Genomic DNA, 7675 nt, shown 5'->3' on the forward strand with positions numbered 1-7675 from the left:
CTTTTTATGGCCACACCTGAGGCATATAGAGGTTCTCAACGCTAGGGGTCAAATCAGAGCTGTAGCTGCCAGCCTACACCACAGCAACACAGGATCTGAGCCATGTCTGTGACCTTCACCACAGTTCATGGCAATGCCAGATTCCTTTACCCACTGAGTGAGGCCAGGGATTGAACACATGCCCTCATGGATCCTAGTTGGGTTCGTTACTGCTGAGCCACAATGGGAACTCCGAGAGAAAAATTTCAAAGACCTAGTTATATATAGAGATATCCCATGCAGTGGACTGAAAGAGTTAATATTGGTAAATTGTTCATTTTGACCAGGATCCTGACAACTGATCCATGGAGTTATTATAAGACCATTGGTACCCTTGGGGCACAAGAGTTTTAAGCCAGGGTGGGTCCTGTACCCACATAAGGCATATCTCCTATCCTGACACAGACAGCTGTGTTTTAGGTTTACAAGGATCAATTAGAACAATGCCCTGTGGGGATCCACTGACAACTGGTGGCCCAACATCTTCTGTGGAGACTGAAGCCCGGGGTGGCCAATCTTTGCTTTGTGAGTTGAACCCTCTTAGAAGACAGCTTATGTCATTATAGTGTCATGATGCTAAGTACCTTAAGGACTATTTTTTTTAAAACTGCCAGACATTCCCACCAACACTGTAAGAGGGTTCTTTTTTCTCCACACCCTCTCCAGCATTTATTGTTGGTAGACTTTTTGATGATGGCCGTTCTGGCTGGTATAAGGTGGTACCTTATAGTAGTTTTGATTTACATTTCTCTAAAAAAGGATACAAATGAACTTATTTGCAGAACAGAAACACAGACTCACAGCCTTCGAAAAATTTATGGTTACCAAATGGGACAGATTGGGGCGGGGGGATGGAATAGGGGTTTGGGATGGAAATGTTCTAAAATTACGTTGTAATGGGAGGTCCTGTCGTGGCTCTGTGGTTAACGAATCCGACTAGGAACCATAAGGTTATGGCTTCGATCCCTGGCCTTGCTCAGTGGGTTAAGGATCCGGTGTTGCCGTGAGCTGCGGTGTAGGTCGCAGACACATCTCGGATCTGGCGTTGCTGTGGCTTTAGTGTAGGTCAGTGGCTACAGCTCTGATTAGACCCGTAACCTGGCAACCTCCATATGCCGCAGGTGCGGCCCTAGAAAAGGCAAAAAAAAAAAAGTTGTAATGATGGTTGTACAACTATAAATATAATAAAATTCATTGAATTAAAAAAATAAAGTAAGAATAACTAGACTTAAAATTCTATAATCTTGATTCCAAACCTATATCTGTATAATCATTAAGAATAATGTTTTGCAACCTTTTAAATAAATAAATAAATAGCTGTTTAAAAAAAAAAAAAAGCTGCCATACATGATGCTTACATGATGAGGAGGCACCACAATCCAGGTGGCTAAATTCAGGAGCTCTAGAATCAAATGGCCTGGGTTCAAATCCTGACTTGCCACTACCATCTGTCCGTGCGACCTGGGGGGCGGGGGAAAAAAATTATAAGGCTTAAATGCCGTTTTACCAAATTTGAAGGGGAAAAAGGTGACGAGAACACACCTGCCAGGAAGAGATGTTGTGGAAAGCAGCAGGCTATGTCCCAGGGTGGAAAACTTCCCTGCCCAGGCAGCGGTGCTGTTGGCTCATACCTTTCCCTGGCTCCAGGACTCGCAGAGGCGCCGGTGTCCTTCCAGAGTAAGGAATGTGGAAGCTCAGAGCTACCTGTCCAGGGAGTGAGGAAGAAAAAATTAGTGTCTTTGATAGCGGCTGCCTGAAAGTAAGACGCTGGGGGTTCTTTCGCCTCTGCTGCTCGGGTCTTTCCTCGCCACCGCCACAGTAGCCCCTGGCCTCCAGGGCTGCCGCGGCTGAGCTGATCACCCAAGGAATGGCACCACCTCGGCCCTCCCTCCTACCCGGTGCTTCCTGCAGGAGGAGGCATCCCTATCCTATGCTGGGAAGATCCGTCTGGATTGCTCCAGCCCCTGACTTAGACGGTTCTGCCTCCGGGGACCCAAGGAGGAAAGGCTGGCAGCCCACAGGCCCTGTTTGCCGAGCGAACCTCCGCGGCTCTGAACAGCCTCCACACCTGGCGGGGCCCACTTGGTAGCAAATGCCTGTAACTAGGGGAGAAAAGTCCCGAAGCCCAAGAGTTCAGCTGGGGTTGGGCCGTTGAGCCGCCCCCTTTGCGCACGCGCCTTGTCTGTTGCCGGTTCCTGAGTTGCACAATGTCCGCTGGACAGCGCGCGCTTCCCGGAAGTGGGGTCAGCAGCCAGGAAGCCTCTGAGTTTCCCAGCCCACTGCGAGGGTCCCTCAGCGCGCAACCTGCCCTTCTCAGCGCTCTTGGCACCTAGCCCGCCTGCCCCACGCCCACACTCCGCCGCAGACCACACAGTGTTTCCGCAATCTGGCTGGGGTCCCTCCCCTGCCCCTGCTCAAAGACTGTTCTGCAATTGCCTGACTTGACGACCCTGGTTTTCCATCGCTGCGAAGAGACGGTATCTGATCCAGCAGGCTCAGCCCTGGAGACCTTCCCTACGGGTCCAGGCAGGACTCTAAAATGAAGCCAGTGCTGTCTGCTGACAATTCAGCCAAATATTTGGTAATGTCAAATTACCAGACCTAAATCTGGGTTCTCAAGGAAGCAGATACAGAGATGGCAATGGCCACACAAGGCATTTATTTGGAATGATAGTTGTGGGAGGCATAGGAAGTAAACAGGATTGGGCAGAGGGAGAAGTTGAGCTGTTACGCAAAAATAGTGATGGCCTCAGCCAACCCCACAGGAAGCTCTGGATCTGGGAGGATCTTCAGTGTGATCCTGAGTTGGAGAGGAAGCCCTGGGTTTTGTACTCCTACATTCACTAGTCAATGGATGTGGTCATCTTCTCCCAAAGGCATATTGTTCTGGCCATTTCTTCTTCAAGGAACAACTCCATGTGATTCAAATCACTCTCTCATCTCCTTTAAGTATTTGCTCAAATATCATTTCTCACGTGAGACTAACCCCGCCCCTTCTGTTCCCTGTGGCAACAGGAATTCATTCTATTCCAAATGTATGTCATTACACAGTTCAGCTGTTCATTTTTTCTTTTTCATTGTACTTTCACCATATGGTACTGTATAACTTATAACATTTTCTTCATTACTTATTGTCTGCTTCCCTCAACACAATTGAAGGCTGCAGGTGAACTACATTTCTTTGTAGGTTTGTTCACTGATGTGCCTAACGAATGTATCTAGAGGGTGCTTCTAGAACCTCAGCTGCACCAGAGTAGATGCTCAGTAAGTACTGCTCGAAACAATGAAACCCTTATGAAAGGCAGCTTACCTCCCACCTCTTGGTTCCTCTCTCTAATGCTACCCTTATCATTCCTTTCCTTCCAAGTTTTTCATTGGTCAATATTATCAGGAATAGAAATGATTCATGTTTTGAAAGAACAGAAATTTAATAAGCCATGATTCCAGTATGGCCATTCTCTCAACTAATTTCCTCACTTCTCAGAGCTCAGCATTGTGTACTTGCCTCTCATTAAGACTTATCTTTTCTCAGACTTGACAGATAATTTTTTTCTGTAGCTATTCTTGCCATTCTTTTTGGATAATTTCATTGATCAGCATTAATGGTTTTCTGGGAACTGTTCACTTCACACGTTTTTTTTCAGAGATCGTCTTAATTCCCCATGCAGACCCTGTCACTGAACCTATAGATGAAATGATAATCACTTCCCAGGACCTGACATGTGGAATCCCAAACCTATCTCAGGGTTCAGATGCCTCCTCTTTACAGATAAACAAGATGGTATGATACAGCTGCTATCTTAGCAAGAAACACAATTTAGTAGCTGCTGTCTTAGCAAGAAACACAATTTGGTAAGTGGCTATTCTTTTCAGATAAACATATGAAACTTTGAAGAAATAGAATATATCTCAGGAGATGCAGTGAGAAATATATGGACAAAAAATTCTGCTTTCCTAGTTTAGAACAACCTATTACTGATAGAGACCAGAAAGAGCTTTCTGAGGGTTCCAGAGTCACACCATTAAGTCATTCTGCCTTCTTTAGGGCTTCTGGGCATTCTTCCTCCCTCTCCCCTGATATAGCCCTGTCTGAAATCTCTTCCATCTTGGCCCTGACCAGTCAAACACCTATAACATCACTATTTTTATGCTAAACTCTTCACTCTAAACACAAATAAAGAGCAATAAGATAATGATCATTAGCTCTGGGATCTGTGGTATGGTCATTTGGTGTCTAAAGGGCATTTTCTGATATGTAGAGAGGGATTTTTGGAGGGGAGAGTTATTCTCCCCTCCTTGGAGAGTCTGTTGTGGTTAAAGGAGATTAATAACTTCTCAAAAATATTTGTAATTTTGGAGTTCCTGTTGTGGCTCAGTATGACTAGTATCCATGAGGACACAGGTTCAGTGGGTTAAGGATCTGGCGTTGCTGTGAGTTATGGTGTAGGTTGCAGACATGGCTCAGATCCTGCGTTGCTATGGCTGTGGTGTAGGCCAGCAGCTGTAGCTTTGATTCAACCCCTAGCCTGGGAACTTCCATATGCTGCAGGTGCCACCCTGAAAAGAAAAAAAAAAAAAGTTTTCAAATTCTTTTGAGAATCTAATTATTCTTCTAACCCAACAAGGAACTCACATTCTCCTCTGCAAAATACAAATTTCTAATGTAATCACCCTTTATCCCCGAACACATTCATTATAACAGTTTGTTCTCACAAATGAATTCTGCCCAGAGAACATTGTAATGGATATCTGCTTATCTCCATCTCAGAGACCACAATATATATAATTTGGCCTCTGATAGAGTCTCCTGTGATCAGGGGAAAAACATGAGTCTTTATTTGTCCTTGAGTATCTCCAGCGTCTCCAGGACAGGAGGGGCCAGTGACCACAGCTGATTGAAGAACCACAGGCTCCTGCAAAGTTGTCTCTCATTTGCATGAACTGCGTGCTTTCTCCCTCCCATTCAAAAGACCTCCCTGTTTGTTGTTTACATATTTATCTTGCACGTGATTTCTGGTTCTTTCTCTCTGACCCTTAGCTTAGTTGCTTCTTAGATAAACTCCTAATAGATATCATATATATACACGCTGCTAGTTTTTTCCTGAAATTATCCGTCTAATTTAATCGCTCTTTTAAAAGTTATGTTTACAAACATTTTAAATAAGTCCATACGTTTATAAAATTAATATGAATGTTTTCTGTCTAAATACTCTACTACTCCTCTCCTGTTTCAAGAACTCAAGGAGTAAGCAGCGTTATTAATTGCTGTGTATTCTTTAAGAAGCATATTTATCCATTTATTATTTCTCAGTGAAACCTCCCTTGACAAACCTCTACTTAACCCTCCTGTATAATTCATCCTCTATTCCCTGAGTGGTGTCCACAGAAAATTGAAAGATCATTACTGGTTGGCTGTGTTCCTCCATGCCTGAGCTTTTCTGATCCAACTATTTGAAGTTTTTTTATTTATAAGAAGTCTACTGTTTTCTATTAAAAACATTAATGTCATTGTTACATTTTATTTAAATTGCAGAAAGCACTTACCATACCATGAGCAACTTCAATATGCCTTCCAAAGAAAGAATGTCCTTTAAATTAATCTAATATAAATGCTCTGTAATAAACACCAAGTGTTAGATTACTATCTAAATATGACTGTTGGAGTTCGCAATATGGAACAGCAGAAATGAATCTGACTAGTATCCACGAGGATTTGGATTCGATCCCTGGCCTCTCTCAGTGGATGGGGGATCCATTGTTGCTGTGAGCTGTGGTGTAGATCGAAGATGCAGCTCGGATCTGGCATTGCTGTGGCTCTGATTCAATCCTAGCCTGGGGACTTCCATATGCTACTGGTGTGGCTTTAAAAACAAAGAAAAGAAAAAAGACTGTTGTGTAAATGTTGGTAAAATGTTAACTTTCAAGAAATAGTATAAGTCAATAAATATCTCCCCCCTCAGTCTGAGGGGGCGCTAATTCCTACTGGGTTGTAGTTAGATCTTATCAATGGAAAGGGCAATATATACCTATTCTTTAAACATTAAATGTATTCTGAGTTTATTCTGATATTTTTTAACCAGTTTAGAAATGCAGAGTTTCTACTCAATTCTGTGGTTTTATATTTGCATTTATGCTTACTTAAGCTAATAACATTTAACTTTTTTCAAAGTAAAAATTCCCTTAATTTTATTAGTATGATTATATACAGCAGTTTGAAATTTCTTTGAATTTTAAAAAATTTTTATTTTGAAGTAATTTTTTTTTCTTTTTACAGCCACACCTGCAGCATATGGAAGTTCTCAGGCAGGGGTTGAATCGGAGCTATAGCTGCCGGCCTACACCACAGCCACAGCAATGCAGAATCCAAGCTGCATCTGCCACCTACACCGCAGCTCACAGCAATGTTGGGTCCTTAACCCACTGAGCAAAGCCCTGGATTGAATCCATGTCCTCACAGATACTAATTGGGTTCATTGTTACTGAGCCACAATGGGAACTCCTGTATTTTAATCTTGTATGCTGAGGCTTTACTGAATTTATTTATTAGTTCTTTTTTTTTTATTTATTAGTTCTAATAGTTTTTTTTTTTTTTTGAGACTTAGAGCTCCTATATGTAGTATCAAGTCTTCTAGTAGTAGTAACAGTTTTACTTCTCTTCCAATTTGGATGCCTTACTTTCTTTTTGTTGTCTGATTGCTATGGTTAGAACTCCAATCCTTTTTAAATAAAAATGGAAAGAATGGACATTCTTGGCTTACTCCTGATCGAAGAGGAAAAGTTTATAACTTTTCACCATTGACTGTGATGTTAGCTGTGGGATTGTCATAAATGGCCTTTATTATGTTGAGATATGTTCCCCCATACCAACTTTGATGTGAGGTTTTTTAATCATGAATGGATGTTGAATTATCAAATGCCTTTTCTGCATCTATTGTGATAATCATGTGATTTTTATTCTTCATTTTGTTAATGTGGTTTATTACATTTGCAGGTATTGAACCATCATTGCATTCCTGGAATAAATCTCACTTGATCATGGTGTATGATCCTTTTTATATGTTGTTGAAATTTGGTTTGCTTATATTTTGTTGAAGATTTTCTGCATCTATATTCATTAGAGATGTTAGCCTGTAATTTTCTTCCTTTTTGGTGTCTTTGTCTGGCTTTGGTGTCAGGGTAATGATGGCCTCATAGAATGAATTTGGGAGTGTTCTCGCTTCTATTTTTTTTGAATAGTCTGAGAAGGACAGGTATTAGCTCTTCTTTATATGTTTGGTAGAATTTCCCTGTGACTTTTTTTTTGTTGGGAGTTTTTTTTAATACTGATTTAATTTTACTGCTAGTGATTGGTCTGTTCAGATTATCTGTTTCTTTCAGATTCAGTTTTGGAAGCTGATATGTTTCTAGGAATGTATTCATTTCTTCTAGGTTGTCAATTGGTTGGCATATAAACTGTTCCTAGTATTCTCTCATTTTTTTTTTGCATCTCTGTGATATCAGTTGTAATTTCTCCTCTTTCGTTTCTAATTTTGTTCCACTTTCTCTGTTTCCTTTAGTCCAGTCAGCATTGTTTCTACTGATATAATCTCAGCATGTATAGGAATTCCCAGAACTCAGCAACAAAATACAAAAATCC

The sequence above is a fragment of the Phacochoerus africanus genome, chromosome 8 (genome assembly GCF_016906955.1).
Source record: "Phacochoerus africanus isolate WHEZ1 chromosome 8, ROS_Pafr_v1, whole genome shotgun sequence".
NCBI classification, from domain to species: Eukaryota; Metazoa; Chordata; class Mammalia; order Artiodactyla; family Suidae; genus Phacochoerus; species Phacochoerus africanus.